Source organism: Ovis aries, chromosome 2 (genome assembly GCF_016772045.2).
Source record: "Ovis aries strain OAR_USU_Benz2616 breed Rambouillet chromosome 2, ARS-UI_Ramb_v3.0, whole genome shotgun sequence".
Classification (NCBI taxonomy): domain Eukaryota; kingdom Metazoa; phylum Chordata; class Mammalia; order Artiodactyla; family Bovidae; genus Ovis; species Ovis aries.
Window position 1 is genome coordinate 60,738,046 of NC_056055.1, and position 19,567 is coordinate 60,757,612.

Genomic DNA, 19,567 nt, shown 5'->3' on the forward strand with positions numbered 1-19,567 from the left:
TGTCCGTGCAACTATAAACAAGTTGCTGCTTACAACTGATAGGCACACATCAGTTTATACAAGAGATATACTGCTTTCACCACTTAGGAAATAGATGGGGAACCAGTGAAAACAGTGTCAGACTTTATTTTTTTGGGCTCCAAAATCACTGCAGATGGTGATTGCAGCCATGAAATTAAAAGAAGCTTACTCCTTGGAAGGAAAGTTATGACCAACCGAGATAGCACATTAAAAAGCAAAGATATTACTTTGCCAACAAAGGTCCGTCTAGTCAAGGCTATGGTTTTCCCAGTGGTCATGTACGGATGTGATAGTTGGACTGTGAAGAAAGCTGAGCACCGAAGAATTGATGCTTTTGAACTGTGGTGCTGGAGAAGACTCCCTTGGACTGCAAGGAGATCCAACCAGTCCATCCTAAAGGAGATCAGTCCTGGGTGTTCATTGGAAGGACTGATGCTGAGGCTGAAACTCCAATACTTTGGCCACCTCATGCGAAGAGTTGACTCATTGATAAAGACCCTGATGCTGGGAGGGATTGGGGGCAGGAGGAGAAGGGGACAACAGAGGATGAGATGGCTGCATGGCATCACCAACTCGATGCACATGAGTTTGGGTGAACTCCGGGAGTCAGTGATGGACAGGGAGGCCTGGTGTGCTGAGGTCCATGGGGTCGCAAAGAGTCGGACACAACTGAGCAACTGAACTGAACTGAATGTCATCTATCTCCTTCTACATAAATATTAATCTATATATCATTTAAATGGTTACAATTATTCTTTAAAATCTTTTAAATTTATATAAAATGGCATAAGCATATCTACATATACCTATATATATGTGTGTGTACATATACACACACATGCATCATAATTTTATTCCTCAAAATTTACCTATTTTTCGCTAGTATTAATAAAATATAAAAATAATAGCTTGTATATACATTTTAAATATCTTGGGATAAATTTCTAGAAGTGGAATTAAGTGCATCCAAGAGTACAGAATATACTGTCATAATGTCAACAGAAGATGAAAGTAGTATAACTGAACCTCATAAAAATGGCAAGACTGATAAATATTACTACAAAATACCAAATTGTTATGCATGACAAAAAGAAAAGATAGGCCATAGGCCAAGTTGGATGACAAAAGGAAGAATGGAGAAAATATCTAGACAAATCTCTGCATACATAAAGCCCTATATATGAGTTTTTCAATCTTTTTCATCCTTGCCAAACTGAGTTGAAAAATATTATTTCATCGCCACTTCCCTCTTTACCCCTTATGATTACATTTGTTGCTATGCATCTTTTCAAATATTTATTAGCTATTTCTATGTCTTGCCTTGTGAATAACCTCTTCATGTTTTTTGCCCAAATCACTCATTGCCTTTCCATCATATCTGTTATAAACATGTTTCCAAATGTTTTATTTGGAACATGAAAATCTTGTTTATGGAATTTTTAGGTTGTCATACACAATATTTAATCTTGATATACTCATAATTATCTTGCTCCCTGATACTGGGTTATACCACTTTAATCATTAGAAAAAACAATCTCTTTTTAAAAAAATACTTCTTCTGGAACCCCCTTGCTAAACTACTAATTTTCCCCTGAGCATAGCAGTTATTTACTATGATTTTTTATTAGCCTCTTGTTGCATATTACATCCTGGTGTAGGTTATTTTTATTCAAATGTCAAATTCCCTTTATGAGCTTACTGTTTTTATACTACATTGCATCTATTATTAATTAATACAAGTTCTACAGGAGCATAAGGACATCTGTTTTTAATTCTGCCCTGGTTTATTCTTAGGCCCATGGGTTATTGAGAAGTATGATTTAAATTTTTTGAATGTTTGCAACTGTTATATTTTTTATAATCAATAACTTCGTTAACTTATGATAAAATAATTTTTATGAAGCAATCATTTGAATTTTGTGAGAAAACAAAATGGTGAAGTATGTGATCAATTTTTATAAATGTTCTATGTGGTTGAAAAGATATGTATTTTCCAATTATTCTAGATAAGTCCATCATGTCAAGCTTGTTCATTATTTTGTGGATTTGTTAATATTCTTTGTGGTTCTATCAATTTTTATTGCCTTTAGAATGGAACTATCAAATCTTTTTAGTGAAACAAATTGTTTATGAATATGTAATAACAATTTGTGTTTCTTAAATAAAATTACAGATATCTGGTTAGTACTTAAACTATAAACCACTTGATCCTTTTACTTTCAAATATTCTATTTATTAGTTATACCTCATAAATATAATTTTTTTAAACCCTGGCAATCTTTGTTTTTGACTCAAGAGTTAGTCCATTTATATTATCTAAGTATTCATATACACATAATCATTTCTGTATTTTTCCCCTGTACTAGTTTGGATGTTATACATTCTATTATTTAGTGCTTATCCTAGATATTTGATCATGGATACCTAAGATCACAAAGTTACTGATACTTTTTTCAGCTTTTCCCAAACAGTACAGATGTCAGAATGTTTTAAGTCTGATTAAACAGCTCTTGACATGATGATCCTCCCATAATTATAGTTACATATTGGATTTTTTTTTTAACACTAGAAATCACCCACTACTGTTCTACTTTGAACAATCAATGTTTGTTTAGATTTACATTTCTTGCTTTGTTTATTTTTGTAGCACTTATTTCCTCCTGGGACCACTGATTTCTTTCTGAAGAACATTCTATAAATGTACCCATCAGAGTGGCTTTTGATAGCCTCAGAAAATGACTTTTACTGCTCTTCTTAAAAACTAATTTCAGTGGGTATAGTTAAAATAGTAAGAACAGATACTACACTCGATCTTAGCCAAAAGGTAGAGAAGCATTTTTTCAATGGGTAGAGAATTCTAGACTAATAGCACTTCAAAGATGCCATTCCACCATTTTTTATCTTCCCTTGTTTCTGGTGAGAAGTCAGCTATCTGGCAATCTAATTCTCTGGATGCTTTTCAGATCTTTGCCTTTTCTATTGTGCAGGTTCATTAAGATATTGTATGTGTGGATTTTAAAAACCTCTGTCTTGGAATTCCTAAACCTGTAGTTTAACATTTAAATTTTCAGAAGTCTCAGCTAGTACCTTTATAAGCTAGTACCTTGATGTATGCCTTTATATCATTCTATGGTTCTTAACAGAATTCCAATTAAGCATACATTAGACCTTTTCACATTTTTAAAATCTTTATCTCACCTTCAAGCTTCCCAAATACATTGCTCTTTTGGCTGTGTTCTCTGTAACTTGCTCATTTCTATATTTCACTTATCCTGTCTTCAGCCATGACTAACCTGATACTTAATCCATTCACTGAGTTATTCTTTTCAGATACTATACACTTTATTTTTGAAGTTCTTTTTTCAAATCCCCCTGGTTAATTTGGATAGTCAATTTTTCTTACAAATGCTTTTCAATATTTGTTGATACAAATAAATTATATATAAATAATAATTCTAAGTAGGTGAATCTATTTCTACTATTTGCATTTTTTACTGGCTTGTCTTTATGGCAGTGTTTACTCCATGCATTTAGTGAACTGTCCATTTAGAAGACTGTGCTGTTTAGGCTTTTATCTTTGTGAATTCTTTGAGGATGGTATGGAAAACTCATTTAAAACTCATTTAAATTCACTTCTAACACATGCCTTGGGCCACACCAGCCAGGACCTGTTCCACCAAATTAAAAACATGGGACATACGAGTAATGTGGATTACAGGTGCAAATTCCACAAGAACTGTGAGTTATTCTCAAAAGCAGTTACTTATTTATCCCTTTGTCCCACGTATTAACCAGGGAGAGAAAGTCAAATACATCCTTCCACTTCCCATGTAGGATTTCTTTTTCTATGTTTATTGCACTGAAGACAGTACCTCAGGGGTTCCACTTTATGCAGGTCTCAGCCCTTTGGACCAAAGCCTTGTCTCCTGCTATCTCTGAACTTTTAAAATTCAGTTCCAGGCTGGTTGGGATTGGTTAGTTACCTTGGGAAATGCCTGGTGTTGCCCACCTAGTTTGTAGATTTGAGGTTTCTCAGAGAAATACCCTAGCACTCCATAGCTCAACCATGCACTAAAAAGTTCTTTAATATTTTCCCATGAGTTTTAGATATACTGTGGGAGGAAAGATTTAATTGAATATCTGTTCTGCTGCTGCCAAGTCACTTCAGTCTTGTCCAACTCTGTGACACCCCGTAGACTGCAGCCCACCAGGCTCCCCTGTCCCTGGGATTCTCCAGGCAAGAACACTGGAGTGGGTTGCCATTTCCTTCTCCAATGCATGAAAGTGAAAAGTGAAAGTGAATTTGCTCAGTCGTGTCCGACTCTTAGCGACCCCGTGGACTGCAGCCCACCAGCCTCCTCCGTCCATGGGATTTTTCAGGCAAGAGTACTAGAGTGGGATGCCATTGCCTTCTCCGAATATCTGTTCTACCATATTACTAAAAAAATAGAAGTAACTTGGTTCTGTATTTCTAAAAGCCCTGTACATATTATGTGCATCATTCATGTACAGTGAATGTTTGTAAGTGAAGAACACAGTGAGTATTTTCCTTATAAAAACATTTCTTCTGTACAAGGCTCTACATCATGATATGTGGACTATTTTGAGGAGACAGGCAAGTTATACTCTACTGCTGACACATATATTTTAAATATCAGTTAAATCATATATTTCAGCATACTGTAATTGAGGGTCCAAATTGCAGCTCAACTACATTTAAACAGCCCACTCTTCAGATGACAATGATCATTATTCCAAGTAAAGTACTAGTCATCTTTTTTATTTTTATATCTTAGTTAGACTCTGTTTTGACATGGATTTTAAATAGATCATAGAACAATGGATATATCATCATGACCTATTCAAGTATGTGATCATGACTCAATTTCTTCCTTCTCCCAAAAAACAAAGGGTGGTCAACAAAAAGTATATTCATGATGTCAGTAAATATGAAAGTCACAAAACAAACAAAACTCTGTTTTTCAGATGTAGTTTTCTTCAGACATGACTGAGTGTGATCATTTAAAGTATTTTTAGCATAAGAAGAAAGACTTGGTAGATTTTAGTCTAGAAAACAATATACTCATTAGATTAAGCTTGGACGCACATGTACCTAAATAAAAATTTTACTATCCAAGTCCCATACAATGTTTTTTGGAAAGAAAACGAGTCACCTGTTTAACTTTATTACATATGTTCACAATATTACTAAGAAACATATTTTCTGAGACCTCTAAAAGATGACCCAATTACGTAAATTATAAGGATATATAATTCAAGCACTTAAATTGAATAGCATCTAAAATAAAGTACATGCAGAGAAACTAGGAATTAAAAATGCATCAGTTCTCTGAATCCCTTAAGGATGTTGTTATGTCTGCCCTAGTAAGTGTAAAATGTTGTGTTATGTAACATTATGTATTATGGAACCTTTGCTTGAATAAATGATTTCGGCTCTTAAGGAGCATCTTGATTTAAAAATCACATCTGTCTTTGTCCTTTCCCTTTTTCTTACTCAGAAACATAAGTTTTCTCATCTGCTACATTACATATTCCCAACAAGAAACCACTGTAATTATAGGTCTCAAGAAATTTTACCTTGGCTATCTGATTGAAAAGATGGAAAATCAGATCAGAGAGTGCCTGTTGAGCCATTTCTCTAATATTGTGAGCTCATACAAGTGAAGTGAGGCTAGAACATAAATTTGTGGGGTCCATTACATCTTGCTACATAGTAGTACTGCCTTCACTTTCGTTTGCTTTCTCCTGCTCTAGTCACACTGCCTTATAAACTTTTTTTAAAATTTCATATGTGTTAGTAGGGATGGAAACATTAATTCATTTGAGATTTACCATGAATCTGAAGGTAAGATGTGAACAAGCTCAGCAGTGAGTCACAAATATCAGGACACATGCATGAGGTCTCCGGTTAGTGATCACTACATTGCTTGAAATTACACTTGTATGGAATCAAGCAATGGCAAGTTGGAGAAAGACTACTTTCTATGTCTTTTCTTTCTTAGAACAAATATCTTCGGCTGTTCATGGATTCTGTCTCCAGGCTCCTACCCCCACTGTTTCTAGTCCCTTTGACATCTGATGTGTCCATTCACCTTGGCATGTTTTGATTTTGTTTAAATCTGAGTGAAAACCTTCCATCTGAGCTTATTTCAAAGCCCCTTAGAAAGGCACAGGAGAGTAAGAATAGTGATATGTTTGAGGTATTCTCCAATATATCATGCAGAGCCTTTCTTTCTGACTGCTTATGTAGCTCTTGATAATATTACCACTTTGTTTATATCACCCTCTCCACTTCTCAAAGTATTTTAACCTCATCTGGTTCTCACTTCAACTCTGCAAAGCAAGCAAAACAGACACTACTTCTCTTATTGCAAGAAATGTAGTCAATCATATAGTGATTAGTAGGTATAAACTGTGATGGGGTAATGACTAGATCTGGGTCTCCTGGGCATAGATAAATTAATGCCTTTTACTCTTGCAGCAAGACTCACAGGGGCCCATATTCCTAAGCCTTTGAATGATGGCCAAGATTTCTGGACTTCCTTGCCACTACCCTGTTTATTCTGTGAGGTAGAGGCAACTACTTCCTCGTTAGTAGTGATGACAGCGTATTTGACAATATATTTTATAGAATCTCCAAACTAAATTATTCACCTTGAGCTATAAGGAGCAAATGCTGGGAATCTTAAAAATGAAAACTTCAGAAGAATGGGAAATAGCTGAAAATAGGTTTTCAGTCTATCTCCAGCAAAAAGCTTAAGGAACATGTTGGCAGCAGGGAGGTGGGGGGGGGGGGGCGGGGGAAAGGGCAAATGAACATTTTTAGGGAGGAAAAAAGCCACAAGTCAAATTTCTGATGATTCATTTTTGTGAAACTATTAATAGTTTCTGATGTGATGACAGTTAAACATAGTTGCTGGGGCTTCCATAATACTAAATTTTTTTTAATATACTAGGAAGAAATTCAAGAAAATGCATTCACAATAACTGCTATGGATTGAATGTTTCTGTCCATCCTATCCCAAGCCACATATGGAAACCCTAATCCCAGTGTGATGATATTTGGAGATGCGGCCTTGTGGAGACAACTAGGTGATGTACGGTAGTCTTACGATGGAAAGAGTGCCTGTATAGGAAAAGACACAAGAGCACTGACTTCTCTCCCTCTGCCATGGAAGAAGGCAGCCATCTACAAGCCAAAAGCCAAATCTGCAAGCACCTCAATATCAGAATTCTCAGCGTCCAGAACTGTGAAAAATCAACGTTTGTTGTCTAAGCCACCCAGCCTACTCTGTTAGAGTAGCCTGAATTAAGACAGTGAAGGGCACATAAGATATGATTGTATTCACAGGCCTTTTGATAGCCTAATATGCAAAGAAATTTAAACATGAACTTAAATTATGACAGTTTTTATACCTAGCAACACACATTATGAATCCTCCTTTTGGCTGTCAGGAGTAATATATACAATATTTGAAGAGATTAATAAAAGCATTCATCAATTGCTCCAAAGCCTAATAGATACGTTGCAGGCAAGGAAAGAAAATGAAAAAATACAGTATTAGAGCATTATGTAGTAACAGAATACTACTAAGAATTAGCATCAGAAATATAATATGCAAAAAAAAAGAAATATAATATGCAAATGACTAGTAAGTATTTAAAAAAAGGTACAGAGTATTTCTCATGGATGGTTAAAATTATTGTCAATATGACACACATACACATGAATACACCTAAATACTTGGAAAATATGAATAACGTGTATAAATTGCATTAATGTAATTTTCCTGGCTTTGATATTTTGCTATAATTACACATGTTGCTACCACTGGGGAATTTAGGTGAAGGATATGGGGGATCTCTACTATTTTTTAAACTCGCTGTGAGTTTATAATTACTTTAAAGTTTAAAAATCATGGTAGGTTTGAAGAATTTGTACAGTTATTATAATATTGATTGTAATCCAAGAAGATTTCAGTCAGAACCTAAAATACTGAAAATAAATAAATCTCAAGTGGTCAAACTGTTTTAGAATTTTTTTCTCACCTCTGCCATTTTCCTTCCTCCTTAACTTCCCCAGCCTAGGAAAATTACTTCTTCATTGATAAATAAATTCACTGTTAAACATACTAGCTCACATTTAAAGGAAAGAATAAATAGCTTGGTTTATTAGGAAACCTAGTTCTTTACCTCACTTCTGTTGCTTTCCCAACTATAATGTTCTATGGAACGATGAAGTACAATAAAACCTACAGCAGGTTAACTCACACACACTTCTATAACAGGTAACCCTATTGTATAGCAAAGGGAACTATATTCAGTATTTTGTGATCATCTATAAGGGGAAAGAATCTGCAACACAGACACACTACATGGAGTAAAAACTTGTTTGTGTATATATATATATGTGGGCTTTTCTGGCAGCTCAGACTGTAAAGAATCTGCTTGCAATGCAGGAGACACAGGTTTGATCCCTGGGTCAGGAGGATCTCCTTGAGAAGAGAATGGCTGCTCATTCCAGCATTCTTGCCTGGAGAATTCCATGACAGAAGAGCCTGGTGGGCTAAAGTCCATGGGGTTACAAAGAGTTGAATACGACTCAGGGACCAACACTGTGTGTGTGTGTGTGTCTGTGTGTATGTGTGCGTCTGTGTCTGTGTGTGTGTGCCTCTCTCTCTCACTTGGCTGTATACCTGAAACTAACATAACATTGTAAATCAACCATTGTCTGTTTGTTGTTTAGTTCGTAAGCCATGTCTGACTTTTTTGTGATCCCATGGACTGCAGCCTGCCAGGCTCCCCATCCATGGGATTTCCCAGGCAAGAATACTGGAGTGAGTTGCCATTCATTTTCTAGGGAATCTTCCCGGCCCAGGGATCAAACCCACATCTCCCACTTGGTAGGCAGAATCTTTACCACTGAGCCACCTGGGAAGTCCAAAAACAACAATACTTTAATTTTTTAAAAAAGCCTACAGTAGGCATTTTTATACATTTTTATATATAGTGGCTGACCAAAAGGTAGGCTTTTCATCAGCTTACCTCTCTTCCTACCCTTATCTTATACATCAACGACAATGTCAAAGGACTGGGTATGAGAGATACCTTTGATGAAATTCATGAATCATGATGATTAAATTAGGCCCTTTTACTTGGCTCCCTGGTTGATGTTATAAATTTACCCCATCATGCTTTTCAACTCTTTTTTGCTTTATTGATTACTATTTTGATTTACTAATTTCCACGTTACTTGAGCTTATTTCTATGAATTCACATTGCCATGCTTGTCTATGCTACTGCTAAGCCATTTCAGTTGTGTCCAACTCTGTGCGACCCCATAGACGGCAACCTACCAGGCTCCCCCGTCCCTGGGATTTTCCAGGCAAGAGTACTGGAGTGGGGTGCCATTGCCTTCTCCGATGCCTGTCTACATCCCCTAGTAATTCTGTGATGCTATTCCTTCCCCACTGGATCTATTAAGAGCCCACCACCCTGCTCTTCCAGCTCCTTAAGCTCTTATCAGAGGGTTCTGTTCAGTCTCTGAAAATTACACAAACTAGTTTTTACTCCCTGTAGTCAAAGATTTGGAAACAGTCTGATATCATTTTTCACCACAAATGGGGACCTGAGATATTATCTCCCTTACCCTTTGACTGCAAATATTCAGAAATTAGTCATTCCTGTTGATTCTCTTTAGATGTGTTTTTAGTGAGCTGAGAGTCAAGTGTCTTCTCTTTAAAGTTCATAAATATGGATCTGGAGGCTCCAACTCGTCCCTGGAGCTGGAGGGACAACATGATGCCCATCTTTTCTACTGGACATCTGTCTGCTTTACTAGGATAATTACTACCTACAATTCCAGCACAGGGAAATGTGAAGTTTCTTTTTAGGTAAGCAATGAACTCTGTCAGGAATGCTATTTTATTTTTATTTTTTTGAAAATTATTAAAGTACTTATCAAGAATTCTTTTAGTTAACAATATTACTCCCTCCCAGCTTTTCCTTCCTCTTTCCTTCCATTTGTCCCTTCTCCCTTTCTCAAGTCCAGACAATCTACATCCTATGTCCCAGACATCTTCTTAACAAGGGCATATAGAGTTGAAGCATCCAAAGCTATGGCACTCACAGTCTTGGTGGGGAAAAGTCTGAGTAAAGGATTAACAAAAGATTTTCTCCTTATCTATGGAAAAATTACTTTAAGATTCTAGCTCTATTTCCCTTGGTATCTGAAAAAGGTGGAATGTCAGCTACCAAACAACACCCTTTATGGTTAAAAACAAAACAAAACACTGGACTTTAATTAGTGAGTGACCACAACTGGGAGGTCTGTGGCCAGAACAAGAAACACATGGTGAGGAGTCATGGCTTTGGGCTTCTGAGAGAGGACTCTGGAAACTGAGTGTGACCTTCCCTGTGTGGCCCTGCAAGCTCTGTTCATAGGCAACTGCAAGAAATACTGTTCCTAAGAGCACGAGGCTTCTAGGGCAAAGGGACTCTCACACTTTTCTTTCTAGCACACCAGCAGTGTCACTTGGGTGTCACTTGGGTCATGGTGGGGGGACAGGGGAAGAGTAAAAAATAGTCCTGGAGCTGGTGAGCACTCCTCCTGAAGAAATAAAGCTGATACTGCCTTACTAAAACATTATATTTCTATCCATCTAATTACCACTTGTGGCCTAAAGAGTCCTGGGATTTCAACTAACCAATGAACTAAGATCACTGACAGGGGTGCTGTAAAATGTATGCAAATAATTACCAAGTATTGAGGTACACACTAATCAAGGTTTATGTGTAAGGTGTTACAGAAATTTCGGCTCCAAGAGTTCTGACTTCAGGTTGGTGTTTATGAAAATGCTTGGTATGCAGCCTAAACAACTGTCTCTTCCTTACACCTGAAATGACTTTTCCTGTAATTCTGCATCCTCATAATTATAAGAAAATTTCATAATTAGAACTCATGAAAGCATGAAATATGAAGAATATACTGAGTGTGTATACCAGGAGACTGGAAAAAGATCTATAAAGATAATGAAAGAAATAATGACCTGTATCAAATTATAATTTTGATTTTTCTGGTCTATTTCTTTCCATACATACTTCTCTTCTACAAATGTATACTGAAAACCACTCCATATAAATACTTCTAAAGTAGAAAAAATAAGAGACCAGGATGCTAGAAGGTACCTTACAAGCAGAATATTTCAGTTTTACCCATGGTCTTGTATATAGGTAAATTCTCATTTTATAAATATTATAATGATCGAGTTAAGTGTGTGTAATGAGACAACTCCGATGTCCTGGTTCATAATTAATTAACTTTTCTGTGTCATTCATTCAGCAAATATTTATTGAGTACCTAATACATCCTAAGGAATGTACTAGTCACTAAGGATTCAAATAGTGGGAAAAATAGCCATGATATAATGTATTTTCAATGAATTCAGTTGGCTTAGAAATCCTGAATAATAGGTAGTAATTCACAAGTCTCCGTTCATTTAGCAGTAAACTATTTAACATTCTGCTTCTATTTGCTTTTGCTAAAATATTCAGGTAAAGATACCATTTGGTGGTACATTCAGTGGTACATACATCATGAAATAGGCTAAAAATATTTGTTTTGCTCAAAATCTATTAACAATTGACTGATGGAGAAATGTGATCTTATAAATATTTGACTTCAATTTGCTTGAAACTGCTTCAATATCATGAATGAACTGTCAAAACACTTTTAAAGATGTGAGTTGTACTTTGCAGGGAATAAGAATCTAAAATAGTTGACTATTATAGATTTGTTTGCAATACAGTAGGTAAACCATGGCCCCAAGATCCAAGGAGCTGGGTGGCGCTTAGTCCCAGGGTCCCTCTGAACTTGAGAAAGAGGTCCTAAAGTATAGATAAGTAACTCAAACACCTTCTATTCACTGGGTGATCATCACTTCAGCTCAGCTCTGCCAAGCACCTGCCAGCCCTTCTGTTTATTGACAGCTATTCTTGGTTCTCTCTGTAGAGTCCATCAGAATCATTTCCTTACATATTGGAAGGTTCTCAACATTATGGAGGTATGAAACCAACAATTAAGGAATGCCTCCCTCCAAAACATATAATTTATCTTAATTCCTAATTATCAGTTCAGCATTTTAGCACAGAAATAATATTTCATTTAGAAACAACATAAGGAATGGGTCTTTATTATGATAGTATTTGCATGAGTTTATGAGCAGGGGTTGGCAAACGTTTTCTGTAATGGGTCAAATAGTAAATCTCTCAGGCTTTATAGGGCCACATATAGTCTCTGTCACATATCCTTTTAATTTTTTTTTAACCCTTTGAATATGTAAAAAATATTCTTAGCTAGAAAATTAACAGATTTACCTATATTGTACAGTTCGATAAATTTCTGGCTTCTAGGTATGCAGGGTAAATACAGCCATAGTCATTTATGTCTTTTTGGTAACCAAAAACACATGCTTCTATGTTTTCTACCTCCCCTTCCTATGATTTGATACTAACACTGAATATTTTTTAATGTAAATTCATCAACTCAGTAGCTATTATGTATCATTCATATCCAATGGTTAATTTCCATTTGAAAGAATGCTTAATGTAATTTGCAGTTTAGACATCAAATCAACAAACAGCAAGGTTCACTTATTTGTTATTAGATAATCTCACCTAAATTCTCATAAATTTAATTTAATTTGATTTCTTTGATAATCTTGCACTGCATGTACTTTTATCCCTCTTAGAGGGAAGGAAATGGAGATTGCTATGGGCTAAGTGACTTCACCAAGGTAATCCAGCCAGTTTACTGCAAAAGAACTTGAATCCAGATCTCCTGACATCAAGTCCTAGTGTTTCCACAACAGCAAATGCATAATCAATTTATGGAAAAACATGTGTCTATCTTCAGGCACACACACACTCAGCAGAGCCAATAAAGGCACGATGACTTGAGACTTTCTGAGAGGAATGCTCACAAGTACACGTTTGAAGCTATTTGGATCACTGCCACAGGTTCTTTTTAAACTGGGTATCATAATGATTAGGATTCCTAACTAAGCAAGTAAAAATGACATTCACGAACGATCCTACCTCTAATAAAATCACTGAGGACTCAAGCAGCCCCACCCTTTTCAGTGCTGCTGCTGCTACTGCTGCTAAGTTGCTTCAGTCGTGTCTGACTCTGCGTGACCCCACAGACAGCAGCCCTAGAAACTTTTTATCTCTGCGTAAATATAAAATGCAAACAGTACAAGGCAAATCAAGCAAACAACTGCCTAATGAACTTGCAAAAGACACAGGATTTCATACAATCAATGAGAATAATATTCAAGAATAGCTCTAATCACTCTGAAAGCTTTTGTTGAAAGGGGATCCAGAAGAGCGAGATTTAGTGAAAATGGAACAAGGCTGGCGACGTGACAGGGGCTTTAAATGAGAATGATTTGTCAATAAAAGGATTCCAAATGGCCCTTGGAAAAAACGATAAAGATTTTTATAAACTGAGTCTGTTTATTACTCTACTAAAATTCAAATTTCATAATATTACATAAAAACTACAACTTTAAACATGATTCATTTTTGTTTGATGTAAGAATGGCTATAGCTGCCTGTTCTGTTAGATAATAAACTACAGGTATTTCATCATTTTAGTTTTATTGTTTAAAATAAAACACCATTTGTATCGTTCATTATAAGACTCTGGCCCCAATTTAAGGAGATTCATTTTTAACATTTGCTCCTCCCAACACCCATTTATTTCAGTATTGAGTCCCTCATGCACAGCTTCTCCAAACCAGGAAGGCTGTAGATTACGTAAGAGAATAAGGAACTTGCTCTCCTCTCTTGAGAGTGCAGAAGCCGTCACAGAGTTTGAGTCACTGCCATGTTCAGAACTGGCCTGTTATCTTGACCTTCACTGTGTATTCTATGCAGGTCCCTTTCCATAGCCCAAGTGCTTTTTTCTTGTCACTGGAATGCACAAGCTGTTTACACCAAAACAATCATAAGAAGGCTACTCCCCCATGAATACAATGTGATAATAGAAAATGTCAGGCCCTAAATCGCATGATCAACCACAGTAAGATTTCCCGTGAAGTAGTCATGCAGTTTAAGTTTGGGGTGAGGTTCTTATTTCCTTAGTTCACACATTACCTGCTTTGGCTTAGGTGTGAGACCACACTGACGGACCCAGGGAAGGTCTGTGGCTGGATGTCATTATGTCTGGTTTTCTTTATTAAACTTAGACACTGCGACACTCTTTATGTCCCACAAGAAGTGAGTTCATAGAACTCCACTGGGTGACATTTAAGAACTTCTTGGTCTAGTATCTAAACATCTTAGAATATAAAAGAAAACAGCATGTGTTAATGCTACTACTAGGTTCTTTTCTAGCATTCAGATATATTCAACTCTTTAGACTCAAAAAGAAAAAAAAAAAAACAAGATAAAAGAAAACAACTGTGTTGAGAAAGATATTTGGGGTTAAAGTATTTATTTATAGTATTCTTCATTATCTTCCCTACAGAATAGTTCAAGAAAATGTAGTGGCTGGAGGTGACAATCTCAGAAATAGGAAATCTTTGCGTCAAAATTAACAAACATTCTCTCAAGAGTAATCATTTTCTAACTTGTCGCCATCTACTCCCTTTTTCAACAGATTTTTTTTTCTCTTTCAAGTCTCAGGTCATTGGAATCACTCAACTGTCTCTTTCCAACATTTCTGACAACATTTTTCTGTTCAGTGACCATCACTGGGACAGCAGGTGGACAACCAGGAAGGCAATCACAGGCCAATTAAATCTCAATGAGGTAAGGAACTTTGTGAAGGGTGGAAAAGAGATTTAAACAGATTAGTCAGAAGAGGCACTCTTGGACGAAGTATGTGTTCGATAACCATCAGTCAATAGCTCAGACAATCATAAAACTGTGTCCTTTTCAAAGAGAGAAAAGCAAAATGACTTGGCAAACATTTTCTATTCCTCTCTCTCTGCCACTTTAAAATGGAAGAATTCTGGATCCTTGCTGTTAACCAAATGGCATTTACAGCTCTCAGTTGGCATGGGGCAGCTGAGAATCTAAAACGAGGAATGCTTATTCCATTTCCATTTCCATGGAAACCAGTCACCAACTGGTGAAAACAAGGTAGATCAAATTTTTGAACAAGAATGTTGAAATAATCACTGTTTTAAAACTTTTCTCTTGCCTTGGATGGAGAGCATATTGTAATCTCAGGAATACACCGAGATGCGTGTTCACCACTGTTCTGTCATAATTCTTTTCATAATCACAGTAATGATTGTATTCATAGGAGTTTTTTGGGTTATTCTTTGAAGGAAAGATTGCTGTAAATCCAATAAATAAATCATATAATAAAATGCAAAATTAAATGATCTTTTAAGGGTTTTTAAAAAAAATCAAGATAAACTTATAGCAATTAAGTAAACCTAAGAATGCCTTTCAAAATTTATGATCATGTTCCTCTTCTTCTATGTCCTCTTAGCAAATGCATGAGGCAAGAAATGTGGTAATTTCCATAGAATGGCTTGACTCTGATCAGTTTTCTTGAACAGATTCAGAAGGGATAGTCAATCTTTTATTGACACTCGACTATGAAAATCTGACTTTGAAAAGACTCTTGAAACAACCAGTTGTTACAGAGTGTAGATGAACTCCTTAAGCTCTGGGATCCATTTAGTTTTTCCAAGAGAATTTCAGACTTGCACCCTCTCCCGGTCCCACTAAAATCCACATACCACTCCCACTGTTTCCACTTTTAGAATATAAACATTCCAAACTGGGTAGAAGTGATTTCCCCTGGAGAAATAGGAGGAAAAGTGTCAATGATTCATTTCATTCACAGCTACATTGCTAAGTGTTCCTGATGATAAAACCTCTAAAGCAGCGCTAATACCCTGCATTATCACATGGGCCAGTAGGGCCTATAGAATCCTGAACATTAAGAATGCTTTAACTGTAATTCTCACAGAAAAATTCAAGGAGCTATTTTTGTCTCCATTTTATATATGAGACAATTAAGTCTCCCATTGGCAAAAAGATTCGTCCCAAGTTATTCCTGTAACCATCTAGTGTGTCTCCCTATGTCACACTTTTCATTCACGGTCACTCTGCTTAGACACCATTCCCTAATTCCAGCTTGTATTCCTGGTTCAAAAACATCACCATGTCTTAATTCCTAATCTCTAGATTAATTCTAATCTTCTCATATCAGTAAAAGATAAACATAATTGGAAATGTCTGACCTCCATCATTATTATTTTTTGATTATGAAGAACTCATGTATGATTATTATTTTTAATTTTTCAGCTAAATGCTAAATCTGAAGCTATTCCTTAAGTTGGTCCAATTATTTCTGATTTGCTTCTTTCCAAGGTATGCTAAATATTTAAGCAGTTTGACCTTAATTTTTCATATCAACATTGTAGTTAATAAATGAGAACACAATAAGGAGAAAGATATTTAAGTGTAATGAGATGGAAAGATAGATTTTCACTAGATTTCAAATCTCTAAAGGAATTGTCTCAAAGTTCCATTAATCAGTAATAAATGTGCATGGTCTATTTTTACCATTTCATACTAAAATTACTCTGTGAAAACAATTTTTTAGGCTTATACTACTTGATTTACCTCCCTGTTTAAAGAAAAGCCAGCACATAATATCTGAAAGAAAAAAAAATAAAAGTTTAATTAATTTATAATTTTTCTGATGGCTAAGAATTAATGATCAATTGATATTAATGAACATGGCTCCACATAACTTGCAATATTTTCTTTCCATGTAAATTTTACTCTGCTATTCAGAGTTGAAATGAAGCTCCTTAATTTTAATCTAAGGAAAGTACTAACAAGTATTCATATAAAGGGAAGATCTCCTCCTGTTACTGAAACTGTTAGTTATTTATAGTCACTTAAGGTAGGAGAAGATTGAGGGCAGGAGGAGAAGGGGATGACATAGGACGAGATGGCTGGATGGCATCACTGACTCAATGGACATGAGTTTGAGCAAACTCCAGGAGATAGTGAAAGACAGGAAAACCTGGCATGCTTGGGGTCAATGGGATTACAAAGAGTTGGACAGGACTTAGCAGCTGAACAAATACAAATAGAAACAAAAATGGCTGTTAGGGCAATTTACTCAATAACTTGGAATATTAGATTAAGGGCAAATTAAAATAAATTTAAATCTTTTATTTCTGGCACTGGTTTTAAATTCTTCACCACATTTCATGGTCTTTTTTCCTCCCCTGGTTTTCTCAGGGAAAAAAAGGGGCAATGATCTTGCCACAGAGCAGAGATATAGGGAAACTCAGCTTTCAATTGTGTTAAATTGGTAATAATTATAATGCATATCAAGATTACACCTTATAGTTAACAACTACAAAGCACGGCAGAATGATAATCACTTATTGCATGTCTATTATTCACCAGTGTCCAACACAAATGAAGCATGCTATTTTCAGAGAGCTGTAAAAAAAATTAGTTAAAAGTGGCGTATAATGCAATATAAGTTAAAAATAGAGGACACATTATGAATTCTATGGATATATCTTAAGAGTTTGGACTTGGTCACAAAGGGCTTGAAGAAAGAGTAAAAACATGTTCAGATTTGTAATTTAGATAAGAGGCTCTAGGAAAAATAAGAAATTTATGACTTCTCTTAACAAAAGAAAATAAAAAATAACATGGGTAAACAGGAAGATACTTTTTATTTCAAACCTTGCAAGGAGCTCACTAATACCAAGGCACTTCCAGCCACCACTCAGTCTCTTTGTAATGATTATTCCCTCTCATCAGTCATTTTTCAAGACTCAGGTCAAATGCCACAGCTCTAGAAGACTTCACTATAATGTCTACCTACCTCCAGTGACAGCTCTTCTAAACCTTATTCCTCTGGTCTGCAGCACTGGTTTACAATGGTTTATTTGATTCTGTATAAATAGAATGCTTTATTTCAAATCTGATTTTAGGAGGAATGTTGTTGTTTAGTTGCTAAGTTGTCTCCCACTCTTTTGCCACTTCATGGACTGCAGCTCGTCAGGTTCCTCTGTCCATGGGATTTCCCAGGCAAGAATACTGGAGTGGCTTGCCATTTCCTTCTCCAGGGGAGGTCTAACCTGTGTCTCCTGCATTGACAGGTAGATTCTTTACCACTGAGACACCAGGGAAGCCCTTTAGGAGTAAAACTACCAGTGAAATAGATTTTAATGAGGTTTTTAAAAAGGAGAGTGGTTTAGTTGAGGAAGGAGGAACTATACCCATTCCACACAGCCTCCTGATTGACAGAGAGCCTATTAAGATCGATCAACAGACTCCAGGCTTCCATGAAACACAAAAAACAAAATGTCTCCAAATTGCATCTTGCCTAATGGCTTGTTTTTACTGTATCAGTTTAGTAACCGATCACTGTATTAGTTAAATGGTGGATTAAATCTTAAATTTCTACATACTTTTAAGTATATCACTAGTTTGATTTTTAAGTGCTATTCTCCTAGTAAGTATTCAGAAGGTCTTCTCTGAATGAAACTATATGTCATAATATAAGCACTAGATTCTCAAAAATAACTCCAATTATTGCCATGAACTAAAAGTGTTCATTATTTATCAACACTGTATTCAAAAATAGCACCTAGTATCATGTTCCAAATTAAAGTGCATGATGTGATACAAACAGCACAAATTTGGAAAATTCACTTTCATAAGCTATGTGAACCTGTCTTGAATTTTATTTTCCTCACCTGGAAAAACAGGGACACCAGTGTTACTTCATTTCAGTTTCTTTGCTGCAACCGAGTTAAGCAGAAAAGCAGTTTGTTCAAAAGCCACTGTGAAGCTGAGAATCAGAATGGTTGGGAGCATAGAATTAACAAGATGGAGGCGAAGGATCAAGAAAAACACCTGGCTGTTCTATGAGGAAGGACCTGCTGGGAGAAAGAGAGGCTGTAGAGAAAGAACACGAGCAAGTGAAGGAGGGCTTACCTGGCCTTTTCTTTCGCCAGCTTGCACATGTGCTACTGACCTTTAGCATCTAGACTACATGGCCTCTGACCAAGACTAGAGCAGGGGAGGATGAGCAAGTCCCTACTGAATCTGGCAATTCTAGCCACTATACTGGAGAGCAGTCTTGGCTCTCCATCAAGATTTAAAAGACAGAACATTCCTTACACATAAAAAACAACGCAGACACTGGGGGCCCCAAAGACTACCTACTACCTATCTGATATGAATTTTTACAAGTCAAATGAAAGTATATGTAAAAATGCTTTGTGAGCTGTAAAGTTCTAAATAAATTATTATCCTTGGTAGATGTGCCACTGTATTTGAGAAGATGAAATCTGAAATGTCTTGGAAGGACTAATGCCAGGTGAGGGAATCAGAAAATCTGCTCTTTTTTCTTATCTCTCTTGGAAAACATATACTGACCCCGATGAACTCTATTTAGACTTTGCTGAGTTTATAGCCCAAGGGAAAAACAGCCAAGGTTTCTTTACAGGACAAAGCTGTT

The 19,567-nt window shown here is 36.2% G+C and overlaps 1 protein-coding gene and 1 pseudogene across 6 annotated transcripts in view; both read right to left on the bottom strand.

Annotated features, from left to right (window-relative positions):
- Window positions 1–19,567, bottom strand: part of PCSK5 (proprotein convertase subtilisin/kexin type 5) — a 507,422-nt gene that overhangs the window by 328,016 nt on the left and 159,839 nt on the right. The window lies entirely within an intron of this gene.
- LOC114113453 (U2 spliceosomal RNA) lies at window positions 2,733–2,858 on the bottom strand (annotated as a pseudogene).